We start from the raw sequence: 16,794 nt of genomic DNA, 5'->3' as shown, positions 1-16,794 counted from the left end.
TTATTATTATTATTATTATTATTATTATTATTATTATTATTATTATTTTGTTTGTTCGTTTCTCGACACAGAGTTTTTCTGAGTAACAGAGCCCTGGGTGCTCTGGAACTCGCTTTGTAGACCAGGGTGGCCTCGAACTCCGAGAGATTCGCCTGCCTCGGCCTCCGGAGTGCGGGGGTGTGGGGGAGGTGGGGGGGAGTAATCAAAAGTGGGAACCACCAAGCCCATCGAGACGTAGTTCTTTTCCCAGGGAATTGTAGAGTCGGTAATAAAAGGAACTCCGCAGGCGTAGTGGCTTTAATACTTAAGGAGGCTTAAGTGGGCTGGTCCTCGTAAAGTGTATTGGAGGAGACAGGGATGGGAGGAGAGGAACAAACAAAACGGCTGCTTGTATTGCATTAATAGTGTTTACTGAAAACCGGGTTTGTTATCTGAGTACTTGAGTGAAGGCAGAAAGACCAGAAGTTAAAGGTCATTCTCAGCTATCTAGCAAGTTGGAGGTTAGCCTGGGCTAGATGAGACCCTGTTTTAAAAAAAAATTACTAGTGTGTCTGCTGTACACTGGCAGCTCTAGGTACTAGAAATGCAGTGAAGAATCTAGAGCTGGGCTAGCTGAAACTAGCTTTAGGGCCTAAGCAAGGGTCTGGCCTATTATGCCTTCTTGGGCATTGGGGATTGCATTAAAACCAGGAAAATTTCCCCCAAGTTATATCGTGTTTAAATTTGTTGAAAATAAACTACCTGGCATCAGAGCCCCAGAAGTCATGATCCAGGTTGACAAAGTCAATCTGCACCGAGTTTTCATTGTCACCCCTTCCCAGTCTGCTTTCCTGTCTTCCTGACATGTGCAGAGACGACCACACTTCTCCAGAGAACTGAATCTAAGTTCTCTTCTCTTTCGGACCGGACACACTTCCCATACGTGATTGTTACCCAGTTCCCTGGCAGATTATCATCCCTAATTCAGTCTCTCTACCTGGGGCCTTTTTCCTGAGCACATTTGCTTATTACTTATTGACTGCTCCGCTTATTACTTATTGACTGCTCACTGACAGTAAGGTGATCTGAGTTCACTTTCTTGCTAGATGCAGATAGTAAACCAGCAAGCAAGTGAACTACAGACTTGGGGGTGGGGGATGATGATGAGAAGGAATTGGAAAGTTGGGGTAAAACCGAATTGAGTGGTGTCAGGACCTCTCTCTTGGGTAATGCCATGAGGTAGGATGCCTTTTCTACTTGAACACTTAGGATACTTTACCTTGCACGTTTTGGCCTTCGCCAGAGGATGGACTGTCAGAACTCAGAGGCTGGGTCTCAGTTGTAGGATACCTTCTTTTCTAGATGTACTTACCATCATGTGGCTGACAGTTTTCCAGCTCTACAGTAACAGAAAGGCAATCTGCGTTTGGTAGGAACTGACCTTCAGATTTTGTCTTTTCTTTTCTTGGGTTTCGCAGTATGTGGCTCAGTAGAGAGCTGGGCAGCAGCCCTGAGCTGCAGTTCTGCTAATCCTGCTGTCACCCCAGTACTCCTCATACCATAATGCTAAGCTACCTCACCTCCTTTACATATATCGAATGCATCTCAAAGCGATGTTCTTCTCAGTTCCTTCCATCCCCACTCAGCATTCTGTGTCACCCAGTGTGTCCTTGAACTTCTGATCCTCTGCCTCACTTCCTGGCTGCTGGAACTGTAGCATGCACCACCACACCCCACTTATGGAATGCTGGGGATAGGTATTCGGCAAATTTAATTTTTTTTGTACATAAAAAAAAAAATACTTCCAGGGAAAATCATTAATTTGTTTTTTTTTTCTGCTTACATAGAAAATGTATTTATTCTTGAAAGTGGTTTGTTCATAATGTATGCGCAAGCTGATTTGTAAATTGTTATGTAAGCTAATCTTATGTTCAAAGTTGAGCAAAGATGTTGTATGCCGAGAGGCATTTTCTATCTTTTTTTTTTTTTTTAATTTATTTAGTTTTATTTCATGTGCATTGGTGTGAGGGTGTCAAATCCCCTGGAACTGGAGTTACAGACAGTTGTGAGCTGCCATGTGGGTGCTGGAATTTGAACCTGGGTCCTTTGGAAGAGCAATCAGTGCTCTTAACCACTGAGCCGTCACTCCAGCCCCCGCATTTTCTATCTTAATCTTAATTAACTCTTTAAAGAAGATTGCCCAGTTAAAAATAAAATGCATTAGAGTTTACTAAATGTTTATTTACTTCCCACAAGAAAAATAACAATTGTACTATTATACTCAGATAGATGCTTTCCTCAAAGAACATCAAACCATTTTAATTCCTTAAGTTAATTTGTCCCAAATTAATACTTTATCGCATTAGTAGTGCTTATGGAGTTAAGGATTATGTAATCAATATTCTAGTTAATATTAATATTCTAGTTAATAACTTGGCATTATTTAAAAGGAGCTAACAACTTGCAAAGTGTTTGAGAAAAAATGTGTGTGTGTATGTGTGTACATATGTACACCTGCCAGGCATGAGTATGGAGAAGAGGGGACAACTTTGTTTTTGTTTTCTTTCTTTCTCTCTTTCCATATTTAAGGGTGTTCCTGGGATCAAACTCAGGTTGGTAGGCTTTTGCAAGAAGAATGTTTAGCTGCTGAGCCCTCTCACTGGCCTCAAAGTTCTTTTTTATCTAACATGACAACTTTGTAATTTGAGTAGTGTTTTTTTCTTCTAAGTCTTTCTCTGTCTCTCTGTTTTTTTCTCTCTCTCTGTCTGTATGTGCATGCACGTGTGTGGAGAAGAGAGGAAAACCTTGGTGTTGGCCCTCACTGGTGGTTTTCTTTGCTGCATATGCCAGGCTAAGGGGGCCCTGAGCTGAGACTTTGAACTCAGCTATGGCGCCTGACTTTATCAAGGCGGAGGGGTTTGAACTAAGGTCTTCTTCCTTGTGTGGCAAGTGCTTTACTCATTTTTCTATCCATCTTGCATCTGCATTTTTGGTTTTATAAACTGTCAGTGTCTGACGCTTACTGACAGGTTGGTTGCTCTAGCTTTGATGTTTCTGTTGCTGATGCGCATAACAATGGGCCATGTGCAAATAAGCGTGCGGACCCTTAGCTTTCACATGGTGAATATTTATAGCAAAGTGTTTCTTTGCCTTTTCTAATCCATAGATTGTTTTCTATTCCTTTGGCTATGGTCATTTTTAATTATTTTGAGATGAACCAGTTTTATTACTGTTTTTTTCAGTCAGGTTCTAGGATGACAGGTGTGTCGCATGAGGCCCAGCTCATTATTGTACATTTTAAGGTCAAGCTCTTAATCTGCTAATCTTTTTTCTGCTTATGGTCAGATTCTCATTGGTGGCTCCTTCCTTTTCAAAGGGGAAGGCAGATTTGAAGGTAGTACTGATAACTATTTATTTTTTTCCTCTGTTGAGGATTTTTTCCTTTTCTTTTTTTTTTTTTCTATTCTGTTGGAAGCCTACTGAAATAAAGGAAAGAGGGAACAGTGGAACAGAATAAGTAAAAGTTTTAGGATAATTCAAGGAAAAATCCAGAAATAAATACATCATTATATAGTACAGCATTAAAGAATGAACAAGGGTTCTTGGAGTACAATAGACCAAGAGTGAGCCTAAATTTGAAATCTCCATTCTGTCCCAGTGTCTTCCATCAGCCCTGTTTATGATCAGTGGTCCATCTGTCTTCTGTCTGTTATCTGTATCTTAAGTCTGTCTCTAACACAGGGCTTCTCAATATTTATTGAATAGCACAGAAAACATGGAATGGGAAAGAAAGGAATTATTTATATATAAAATTTTTAGTGGAATCTTACAAGGAAGGTGTTATTTTGCTGACTCCAAATGACCCAGAATAGTACTTAAAACCACAAGCAGATGTTATTAAACTATATCCCGATGTTGCTTCCAGCATTTATGGTGGATACTTGTTTTTTTTTTTTTTTTAATTACTTTCAACCTGTTGTCTGCTTTCAGCACATAATTGCCACCTTTCTGTGGCTTTCTGTCTGTCTGTCTGTCTCTGTCTCTCTCCCCCACTCTCAAATGTGTGCACGCACTATTTGGGTCAGAGGCATGGAAGAACGCGTGGTTGAGATTAAAGATCTGAGTTTAGCTTGTGTTGTAAAAGCTGATAGTGAAGTCCAAGGCAGAGTTAGATTGAGTTACATTGTTTTCTTAAAGGCAGTTAGTCAGAGTGAGTATATATTAGGGAAACAGATTAAATACATAGTTTTAAATGGTCTCGGTATATTATTAGGTTGCATGGTCTGGCACAAGTTTAGTTCTGAAAGCAAGAGGTATTTTCAGAAAAAGCTATTCCCACAAACAAAGAAACAAAGAAACAAAAAATAGGAATGCAGTAAGCCCACAGAGCTTGCAAAGAAGATTAGAAGAGTCAGCTCAATAGAAATATGTCTAATGTGTTTGCTTACGTGGTAAGTCTTTGACAGAGTTACCTTTGTTTTTGAGTTGGAGTAACATATTGAGAGAATGTCCATCATTGTAACTGTTAAAAGTTTGCATTCTGTGGTGGTTTGAATGAGAATGGCCCCTATAGTCTCAGATTTGAATGTGGACTGTTGGTAGACTGTTTAGGACTAGGAAGCATGGAATTGTTGGAGGAGGAGTATTACTGGGCTTTGAGGTTTTAAAAGCCCAAACTAGTCCCAGTCACATTTCCTCCCTGCCTTACGCATGTGCGTCAGATCTAAAGCCACTGCTCCAGCACCATCCCTGCTGCCTACCGCTTTGCTCTGCACCGCGATGGTCGTGGCCCCTAACCCGCTAGAACTATAAGCCCTCAATTAAATATTTTCACCTTGGTAATGGAACAGTAATTAAGTCACATTCTGTGGCATTAGATCTGTAGTGTTATATAGTGAAGTGTTTTGTAAACCCAGAGCCTGTTTATCATAATATAAACTCCATGTCTTAGGTTTCTATTGCTGTGACAAAACACCATGACCAAAGCAGCTTGGGAGGAAAGAGCTTATTTCAGTTTACACTTCAGTCGGGGTGGCAGGTCAGGGCAGGAACCTGAAGGCAGGAGTTGTTGCAGAGGTCATGGAGGGGTGCTGCCCATTGGCTTGCTCCTCACAGCTTGCTCAGCCTGTTTTCTTATACCACCTGGGGCCACCTTTCCTGCTGTAGCATGACCCACCGTAGGCTGACTCCTTCCACATCAACCTTGAATCGAGAAAATGCCACCTAGACTTGCCTACAGGCCAGTCTAATGGAGGCATGTTCTAATGGAGGCATTTTTCCAACTGAAATTCCTTTTCCCAGATGACCTTGGCTTCAGTCAAGTTAAAAACTAACCGGAGTACACTGTCTCTAATGATTTTCCACTTCCCCCTTTCAAGGACTCTAGTAACTTGTTTCCTTTCAATTATGACAAAAAAGTAAAAATTTGACACATATATGGGATCTCATATAATACTTTAGTGCATGTAAGCATTCTAACTGTTTAAATCAGCATAAAATACTTTCTCAGTCTTTATGACAGATACCTTCAAAAGGCTTTCTAGTCATAATATAAAATGCACCATAAACTATCATTATCCATACTCCCAAGGTTATGATGGTCTTCCGCCTTGCTTTGTTTTCCATGACTTTGATGCTTTTGAAGGATATTGGTCAGTTACTATGTAGAATGTTGTTTAGTTTGCGTTTGACTCATGGTTAGGATAAGATAACACATTTTTTGAAAGGATAACAACTGTAAAGCAGTATGTCCTTAGCATCCCCCCCTTAGAGTTTCATAATAGGGAGCTTATTTAAAAAAGTATGAGTTGTGTGTATGTGTGTTTGCGCGTGTACCTGTATGTGCATGTACATGCTAAATGTTCCTGGGGGGTCATAGGACAACTTGTCGGAGTCAGGTGTCTCCTTCTACCTGGGGTTCTGGGGATCAAACTCAGATTATCAAGCTTGGAGGCAAGTGCCTTTATCTTCTGAACTCATCATCCTGGCACAGGGGCTGCTTACAAAAAATTAAATATGGATGTTTTGCTTGATTGTATTTCTGTGCGCCATGTGCCTGTGCCTGCCTGGCTGGTGTCAGAGGAGGCCAGAAGAGGGCATCAGAGTCTCTGGAACTGGAGTTATAGTTGTGAGCTGCCGGCCATGTCAGAACTGAGAATTGAATCCAGGTCCTCTGGAAGAGTAGCAGGTTGCCTTACCTGATGAACAATCTTTCCTGTCTCACTGTTAACTTTCTTTATACATTTTAGTATCTATCTATCTATAAAATTTTATATGTATCTATTAAAACACTATAAAAATTATTAGAATTGATGACCTCAGATACAAACTGGAAAATTAAACTGATTCATAAAAACTTTTGCTCTTTTGTAGTAACTCTTAGCTTAAAATAACACTGTACAGTTAAAGAAAAATATTTTCTTTCTGTATTTTAGCTAATTTTTTATCTATTTTAAAAAATTTCAGTTACTCTCTTAAACAATATGTTAAACTTTACGAAAAACAAAGACAAGTATACAAATTAACATAGTCCTACCTAGGGCTAGAGTCATCACCATCACTGCCCATCAGTATCTGTCTTGTCCCACTGGAAGTCTTCCTGGGCAGTAACACACCGTACCTGTTCTGTGCTGTGTTACTCTGGCTTTTCTCAAAGTAGTGTCATTCTTTTTAGAAATGTACCCATGTTGGTTAGCTGCCACTACCACCACTGTGTGCTTTCCTCCTCCCACTCCTCCTCCTTTTCCTCCTCTCCCTCCTCCCCCTCCTCCCCTCCGCCCCCTCCTTTCCTCCCTCTCTTTCCTCCCTCTTCTTCTTTTTTTCATTTCAATCTTGGATTTCCTTAAGAGTAGATAAAGTACTCTGACTCTTCTCTTAATTCTTGAGGTTGGTACTTGGGCTTTTCAGGAAGTGTTTTTAGTTATTTTGCAACATAGTGACCAACACAGAAATTAGGCTCAGTTATTTGGCTACACATTAGGGAATCCAGTACCTAAGTACAACAACAGAGGCATCAGAGCAAAGCTACGTCACACTTGACCAGCAGTGGTTGTAATTCCTGATTCCCTCCATGTTACTTTTGTCACTGTGATAGCCAGTTTAAAAGGGGAAAGGTTGCAGTTTCATATTTTTGTTTTGCTTTTGGTCTTATATATTGGTGAGGCAGAACATGATGGCTAGGAGAGCAAAGTCGCTGGTTCATGGTGAGTAGGAGGCGGAGAGGCTGAGAGAAATTAGCTGGAGACAGGGAAAGTCTTTCAAAACCATTACCCCACCTCCTTTCTCCAACTGTGCCCTACATGCCAATAGCCCACTCAGCTGAGAATGATGAGTTAGTGCATTGCTGAAGTTGGGGCACTCAATATGCACAGACCTCTCTTGAGTCTGGCAGCTAGCAACTAAACCTTCAAACCACAACACCCTTCTCCACAGTCATTAGTATGTGGGATATAGGTGACACTAGTTGGACATGATCATAATAGGCCCATCTTCTAGTGCCTTCTGTAGCCTTTGACAGACGGGATTGGGCCAAAACAGAGACAACTGGAATTTTGTAAGGACTGTGGTCTGTAATAGTTATACATTCTGTAAGATTCTCTTGATTTCCATACTTAGTGTTTCTTTATTGTGCCTACCCCGAATACAAAGGAGGCATATGCTTAATGGAAAAAGCTATCCATTGCTGGATCTTAGAATGGAACATACGGAACACCTCATACCGTCCCATGACAACCAGTACTTACTCACGTATGACAAGTGACTGTCCACTGACTAAAAAACCCTTTTTATTTTATTGTGTGAGTGTTTTGCCTGCATGTATATCTGTGTACAACATCCATGCCTGGTGCCTGTGGAGGCTGGGAGAAGGCATCAGGTTCCCTGGAACACGAGTGACACACATTGTAATCTCCTAGGTAGGTTCTGGGAATTGAACCTGGATCTTCAGTTCTTAAGCAGTGAGCCATCTCTCCAGCCCGTCTACTTGACTTCCATGCCAAGTAGACTTTAATTCTAAAGATTGAACCCTAGGGTCTTAAGCATGCTAGACAAGTGCCCTACTACTCACAGCACCTACAGCTTTTTTTCTTAAACTTTTTATTGCTCTTGTAAATTTGCCAGAATGTTAGACACGCAGCTGAATCCTGCAATATGTGTAGGATTTAAGGTGGCATCGTGGAATTTTGATACTGTTAAGGTAGTTTTCTGGGCCAGACTCCCAATGGTTTCAATCTGTGGTTGACATCACCATGAGTTTCAGCTGAGAAAGTGTAGGTGTGTGTATGAAGCACAATGCAAGTAAGGGATGAAGTATTAGGAGACAGCTGTCCCAGCAATCATGGCTTCCCAGCCTTAGTGTTGCAGACCACCACAACTTGGAAACTGAAGACAACAGAACTTTGTTCTCATACTTTGGGGGTCAAGACTTGGAACTAAAGCTATCACTATTGTTGTCTCTGTCTGGGATCTTGGGGGAGAGTAGTTCCTTGTTTCTCTCTTTTGGCTGTTAGCAAGTCTTGATGTTGTTTAATTAGTGGCCACCTCTCTTTGATCAGATCGTCCCTTTTCTTTTGACAGCCATTCTAAGTCATCCTAGACTGATCTCATTTTACAAATCTTAATTACATTTGTAAAGATCTGATATTCAAATAACGTCACATTCACAGATGTTAGGGATTAAATGACATTGTTCAACTCCTACAATCTTAATACTTTTCATATCTACCTGGATGATGGCTCAGAGGTTAAGAGCGCTGGCTGCTCTTCCAGAGGTCCTGAGTTCAATTCCCAGCAACCACACCATGGCTCACAACCACCTATAAAGAGATCTGGTGCCCTTTTCTGGCACACAGGTGTATATATGCAGACAGAATATTGTATACATAATAAATAAATCTTAAAGAAGCAAACTCCTTAAAAAAAAAGAATTTAAGATCACCAATATTTTTACCAGTTTAAGGGTAATATTTATACTAAGCAACCTTGAGAGATGAGATGTTTGTCCCTGGAAAGGTTTATAAATCTTGTTTCTCCTCTGTATTATAATCCACTGATCATCCACTTTATTCTTCTGAGACTTGGGGAAGAGGGGGACTGCTGTGAACATTTGGGGTCCTGATAGCACCATAAATAATACAGTAAGATGCATTGCCTCTGACTCAGAACTCTTCTGTTAGACTCATTGGCCTCCAGTGCGGTAAAAACTCAGACATGGTCAGGAGGGTATTGTGTTGTCAGATTCTTGGATGCTGTAATTCTGTGGGCAGAACATTCCTGGAATTTCATCCAGACCATGTGATTTAGATTCAGAAAGGACTTTACCCTGTGTCTAAATCAGTTATTACCATTGGAGGATCAAAAGGGTAGCAACTGAGTCCGGAATAAAAGATGTTGAGAATGGCCAGGCTTGTCTCCAGAAACAGATAACTAGCTGGGTTTTACATATAGGGCAGAGAAGGCCTCTCTGAGTAGGGGACCCAGTGCTAATTAGTGACTCAGTTTCCAAAAGCTGTCCATGTCTCAGAATCTGGGTAGACATGAATCAGGAGTGGTTTTTCTTGAGGAAGAACAGGTGGCATGACTGAGTTTAAATTGCTCTAGCCTTCCGTGAAGTGGGTTTAAACCTCAGCTCATTCTTCAGTTGTAACTCTAAGTAAACAACTCAGATGTTGTGTTATGCAAATGTTTGTCATATGGCACCTTTCATTAAGCCAGGTACTGGCAAGATGAAGATGAATGGAACTTGGCTGTTATCATCGGCAGCCTCCAGGGGAGAAACACATAAGGCAACAATTGTGATGTAGCATGATTGATGAGATTGAGGAGCACAAAGCGGGGTGGAAGGACTTACTACTTGGAGCTACTTAAGCTAATCTTTGTTACCTGTTTGTTTGTTTTTCACTGCTGTTGCTGTCATGAATTTTCATGGTTCTGTACTAATGTAGTTGTTTCCCAGTTTGCATTTCATCATCAGTCCAATTCTCAGCATCTGGGTCTACTCACTTTATTCTTTTCCTGGAGCTCTGTGCTTGTATTGCAGGTGAGGGAAGAGCTTTAGACTCATGAGCACACTGCCCAAAGGCCTGCAGCTCAATCCTCAGCCTGCCGATTTGTGTCTTTCTCTGCCACTCCATAAATATCCCCTCCTTGTTGTCCAGAACTGTTCCTTCTAAACAGTTATTTTTATGTTTGACTCTTTACCTTTTTCCCCCCTTTGAGAATCTTTTTCCTTATCCCTGCTGTATGAAATCCTACTACATCTCAGGGTGCAACTTAATTGTTATGAAAGCAATTTCTGTCCTTTGTGTTTTTTTCCATATTTGAACACACCCTTTTTCTCCTCCCCTCCTGCTTTCCCTTCTCCCTCTTCTTTTTCCTTTGCATATATGTGTATAATGTGTGTATGATATATGTATGTGTGTATGTTTGTGAGTGTGGATATGCATGTGCTGCAGTGCATGCGTCAGAGGTCAGAGGACAACCATGGGTGTAGGTCCTTGCCTTCCGCTGTTTGAGACAGGGTCTCTTTGTTTGCTGCTGACCTGCAAGCTTCCGTCCTGTCTCTTTTTCCCTTTTCACCTTAGGAGCAATGAGATTATAGATGTGTGGTACTGTGCCTGCCTTTATGTGGGTTCTCTGTCTATAAACTCAAGCCCTCAACCTGGTATAGTAAGTGCTTGTTTTTGTTTGTTTCTTTTTAAAGACTTGTAGGCATTTTATACTAGTTTTGTGGATGTTTGGACATTGCCCTTTTCTATACTTCTCTTACAGTGTTCAAGGTTTATCTCCAGCTGTTTTAGTTCAGGTGCTATCAGTGTAGGGTCTAAAACAGTTTAGATAAAGTTATACTTTAAAACTTTATGAGCATCAGACATATGGACTCCATACAATGCACTAATTAAAGGCATCTGTTTGGTGTGAGAGCTGTTGTGGCTCCTGCTGTATTTTCTTTTAAGGAAGTTAATAACCTATGTGAGCCTCCGGTTTTTACCTAAGGTAAGAGTGATGCTACTCTCTTTACAGGTAAAACATTTGCATTGCATCTGTAACATAAAAAGTGTATGACAGATGTTAACATTCTCCCTGTTTACCTTCTCTTCCTCCTCTCTTTTACTCCCTATACTGTTTCCCTTTTCTTATGAAATCTCACCCTTTTTATCATTTATAAATCAGTGCCTTTTGCTGGTATTCAGCTTCTTTATTGCTAGTATATTTTTTTTCCCAATCCAGAGTCTAAGGTACATTATTAATTTTTGTTAATCTGTGACACCTTAAGGCAGTTACCCCTCCCTGGAGGCTTTCAGCAGGTCTTCACTCAGAGAAATGCTGAGTTGGTCAGAACTACTTAAATCAATCAAACAAACAAAAACACTTTTTGGGTGAGAAGACTTCAAATCCATGGGTAATTCATTATACTGTGTTCTCATACAGTAAACTAACACTAAACTACATCTTAATGTACTCTCTTTAGTTCAAGAAAAATCTCAGTTCCCTTTATATTTTATGAGGAAATAGACATTTCTTAAATAAAATTAAGAAAATATGAAAACCCAGTAATACAGGCAGTTTTTAGATAAGAGATAATGAAAGAATAAAGAAATGACTTTTTTCTAGAAACATGATCCTCCCAATCTATGCTGTTCTTTGGGAAATAGCTTTGCTTTTAACCTTTGACTCCTTGCTTGTGAGAATGGATGTGTCTCCCTTTAATTAGCCTGTGGGAGAGAGCATGGGCTTCTGCTGTACAGAGGGAGGCTTGCTTCATGTCATGTAGGGCTGGAGATGTGGCCCAGCGGCACTTTTTTAGCATGCACGGGGCCTGGGTTTGATCTTCAGTGCTAGAAGAAAATAAAGAACATTTTTTTTTTTCCAGGAGGAGGGGTATATGGATTTTTAAAATTTATTCAGTTATTATTTAGTCAATATCTAGAATCTGATAAATAATGAATACCTGATGGCATATAAAATGACTAAAATTTGCTTCCTTTAGAAATAATGGAAGAAAACATGTATATTTAAGAAAAATTATGGAACTATAGAATAATATTTTGCAGAGGGGACACTGATTAATTTGCCACTAAGACAGCTACTTGCCATTTTTTTTCTCTTTGTTAGGCATCAAAACCAGGGTATTGTGGATGATACATGAGAGCTCTCTTACTCGCATACTCCAGACTGGTCCATCCGTCCGTCCGTCCGTCCGTCTGTCCCTCTGTCCACCCACCCATGCATGCATGCATCCATCCATCATCATGTACTATCTGTATATGATCCATCAATCTGTTTTTCTTAAAAGATCAGAAAGTAAATTATAGCTAAATATGGATGATACTAAGGTTCTCAGTTCTTTGTTGGTTTCTCTTTTTGTCATGTTAGTGTGGTGTATGGGCTTTGTATAGTTGCTCTGGCAGTTTGAATGAAAATGGTCCCAAAGGTTCATATATCTGAATAGTTGGTCCCTGTCAGTTTGGAAGGATTAGGAAGTGTGGCCTTGTTAAAGAGTATATCACTTGGGGCAGGTTTTACCATTTGTCTCTTTTCCTCGTGGTTTTCTTTCAGCGTGAGCTCTCAGTTGCTTCAGTGCCATGCCTGCTTACCAGCTCTACTCGATGAAGGTCGTGGACTCCAACCCTTGAAAGCGCAAGCCCCAAATTAAATGATTTCTTTTATGAATTGCCTTGGTCATGGTGTCTTTTTGCAGCAATAGAAATGTAACTAAGACAGGTTTTATATATGTCATCTCTGGATGCAGGGCTTTTGGATTAAGAGGCGTCTGTCCCCAGAAAGCTTATTTATTACAGTAGTACTCACTAAGACATTTAAAAATTAAGGATCTGATAGTAAGAACAAACTTATATCCATTGTTGTACTGGAAGTTTTTTGATTACATTCTATAGATGAGTAAAAATTAGTATATATTTCTAATTGATATATTTATTTATTTATAATTACATACATTTTATTTAAACATACATAAAATTGATTAAAAAGATAATATTGAAAATTTATTTTTGATAATGATAGTAAAGTGTTTTATCATTTATTATTTTATAATTAAGTGAGGCCTACCATAGACAAGAGTATGATGTAAATTCATAGTACATATGCTCTTGCTTATTTCTCCACTGCTATAGGCATGCTTTCTAGGGCAGGTGTTTGAAAATATCAAGATGCTATTCTTCTTGGAGAGTTTCTACCTCTCTTACAGTAGTCTTTTTTTTGTCTTAAACTATGTTTTTAATTGACAGAGTGTTTTTACATACCACCCCATCTCCCTCCAGCTGCTCTTAGGTACCTTCCTTCTGACCCCTCCCGTTGCCCTCCCACTCCCAAGATAGCCGCTTTTTCTTTGATTATTAGTGACATATGTGTATATATATGTACAAATATATAAATACAACTTTCTGACTCATGTTGTTTATGTGTATATGGTTTCAGAGCTGAACACTGCATTGGACAACCAATAAGGGAGCTCATTCTTGAAAAAGGCTAATTATTCTTTTCCTAGAAGTCATTAATTGCTAGTAGTCCTTTGTCTTTGGGTGGGACCCTGTGAAAAATTTCTCCTTCCACACTGATATGTGCATTGATGCTGCCATTGTTGTAGTCTTGTTTCTGCAGCCATTGCTAGTACAGACTTTCACAGTGGACCTCCTGGTATTCTGACTGTTACATTCTGCACATTCTTCCTCAGTGTTTTCTGAGCCAAGATGTTATTAGGAGCTATGATGTAGCTGTGTCCGTTGGCGCTGGGCTCCCCATGATCTGTTATCTCCATGTTGTGTCCAGCTGTGGTTTTCTGTGGTGCTCTGCATTTGCTGTAAAGAGAGGCATCTGTGATGTGGAGTATGCACTCATCTGTGGGCAGAAGGGTAAGATTTATAATGAAGTAAGGGATTATGCTGGTCTAGCAAATGGCAGTAGTAGATTCTTTTCCAATGTCCATGACCTCACTAGCCCCAGGAAGCTGCTTAGGTTTCTAGTGCCAGGCTTGATTTCTCCCCTGTGAGTCCAATTAGACAGCTTACAATAGTAATTTTTTTAATGTTTTTTTTTTTCTCAACTCCTATAGTCAGTTTTAAAAGAATCCAGCAAGAATAACAGCTTGGGGGGGTCAGTATATGAGAATATTATAGTTACTTAAATATGAAATAGTCATATATGGAAGAGGTTACACATGTATGGGATGAAAATTTATAATACATTAAATGTTTAAACAGGTCTTTGTCTTTTTACTGGTCAAGCTGACTCTAAAAATCTAATAACTAGCATTCATCTTTTAGGTTATTTTAGTTCTTTAAAAGGCAGTAAGAATAATGGGGAGCTGACAAGATGGCTCAGCAGTTAAGTGTGTATGTTGCTATTCCAGGGGACCTGGATTTGTTTCCAGTGCCCATAGTACCCATTACAGTGCCCACAACTGCCTACAATTCCAGTTCCAAGTGATTCGACAACCACTTTTGGTCTCTTTGGCTTGGGCATGCAGAACACATACAGACATGCAAGCATATGCACACACATAAATAAAAGTGGATAAATCTATTTAAAAAACAACAGCAGAGGGCACTGTGGGATTTGGTTTTCAACGCATGTTTTAAAATGAGGAAGCTGTTGTCATTTTTTTGTGTGCTCTCTGTAGACTTCAGTTAATGCTGTAAAGAGCTGTGGAGTTCTTAACTTAATCCCTCCTTTGAGAATATTAAGAAAAATTGTTGTGTTTTGGAAAATTTGAGTTAAACTTTTTCTGGGGTGGGTTAGCATTTGTGTTTTTTTAGTTAGTAAAAATCCTTTAAAATAGTAATTATTGCAAATCTGTCATACATCTTTAAAGTTTACTTATGTGAGATTATCTTGATTAAAATCAGTACTGTAATAGGAAAAGCTTTCTGAATATTATGTAAGAATTTAATAGTTAGGTTTTGAAAGACGTTCTTGTGGGTCCTAGCATCTCAGATCATGTCAGATGTAACGGCATTAGCTCACAGGCTGTGTGTCAGAGGGAGTGCTTGGAGTGACAGGTTACCTGGCACTGCCACACTCACTGAGGAGGTGTACCCGTCCATGTCTGACAGGTAGCCTACACATCCACCCTGTATCACTAGTGAGAAACAAAGAAAAAGCTTACTTCATTCAGGTCCCTTAGGGAAATTCCTTGTAGGTTCCACTCATTTTTTTTAAGACTATAGTTAAAATTTATTGGGTTATATAGATTTTTAATGAAGATAATCTCTAATGAATGGAAAAACAGTAATGTGTTTACAATGCATTATAAATGAAGTGAATGGAAAATTCAGCTCTTTGCTCATTCTATTATAGTTAGATATGCAGCATATATTAAAATAGGAACTGATTGAATTTATATTTAATATATTATACAGGTATGAATTTTTGTTTAATGTATTATGCATTCAAAATATAATATATCTTTCAGGTTTAAGTTTATATATAGAGAGATTTTTTATTTTATTTTTTTAAAGAGTTCAGAATGAAGATGGCAGTTACTCTGCACTTACTATTCTATCAAGAGATAGTTGACAGCTGAACAAAGTCATCATTACAGCATATTTGCTCTAGAGAGGAAAGAGTATTTAAGGTAACAGACACAAGTTCTCTTTATAAGCTAACTCACTAAATATAGAGTTGGTCAGTTGAAATGATAAGATGTTTTAAAGAGCTGTAGTTTTGGGTCTGGAGCAAATGGCTCAGTTACTAAGTTACTTGTCATGCAAACATGAGAACCTTAGTTTGATTCCCAGGGGCCCTATGAAAACCTAATTGTAGCTGGGAGTAGTGGTGCACGGCTTTAACCATAGCACTCTTAGGGAGAGGCAGGTGGATCTCTGTGAGTTGGAGGCCAGCCTGGTCTACATATAGAGTTCTGGGACAGCCAGGACTACATAGAATGTCAAACAAACAAGAGGGGAAAAAACAGAAAAGAAAAGAAAGAAAAGTTGGGTGTGTTGGCACAGGACCCTGAGGCTTTCTGTCCAATCAGCTTACTTGGCAAGGTCTAAGCCATTAGAGACCATGTCTCAAAAAAGAGTCTGGATAGCTCCTGAGGAAAGATGCCTTAAGTTGTCAGTTGACTTCACATGCACACAGATACTCTTGCACATGGACATACACATACACATACACACATATGAGCTCACACATTCATACTAAATAACTATAGTTTTAGGTTAAGTTTAGGAATTGTAATTAGAATTAGGTTGCTGTAGACTAAGGTTAAATACATAGGTAATGATGTTTTTTGAGGTATCAAAGCATGAGACAAAGCAATTAATTTTAGTTTACAGTGTTTACTCAAACTACTTAGCTGTTTTTTTCAGTAACAGCTTTGCCTCTTACATCCTACCATTTATTAAGTTGGTCACATATTGTTCAATGGAACCCAGAAATACTGGGTTTCACTTACAGTAGAAATGAATTATTTAAGTACTGTAGAGACCATGAAGGAGGTGTCAAATTTGATGTGTAAGAAAATGAAGGGATGGGATAGGAAATCGTGTAGGAGGAGAAAAGCATCCCTTTGTGGAGGTAAGAGGGAATGTAGGGCTATTCTTTCATTCACTGAGTGTTGTTTAAGATCTTGCTATGCTAGTGTTAGGAACATAGCAACCCAGACCTTGTTGTTCTGTAGCTGACACTAGCAAAATATATAAATATATGTATATATATATTTACATATGTATGTAAATATATACACATATATATGTGTGTGTATAGATATATGTATATATATATGTGTGTGTGTGTGTATATGTATATACATGTATATATGTATATATATATATATTCTGCATTCTGTTAATATGA

At 39.2% G+C, this 16,794-nt stretch overlaps 1 protein-coding gene across 1 annotated transcript in view; it reads left to right on the top strand.

Moving 5' to 3' along the window:
- Window positions 1–16,794, top strand: part of Dtwd2 (DTW domain containing 2) — a 56,424-nt gene that overhangs the window by 449 nt on the left and 39,181 nt on the right. The window lies entirely within an intron of this gene.

Source organism: Psammomys obesus, unplaced genomic scaffold (assembly GCF_907164565.1).
Source record: "Psammomys obesus unplaced genomic scaffold, mPsaObe1.curated_primary_1811, whole genome shotgun sequence".
In the NCBI taxonomy this organism is placed as follows: domain Eukaryota; kingdom Metazoa; phylum Chordata; class Mammalia; order Rodentia; family Muridae; genus Psammomys; species Psammomys obesus.
Note: the sequence above shows the minus strand (reverse complement) of the source record. Positions and strands in the feature narration are given on the sequence as shown.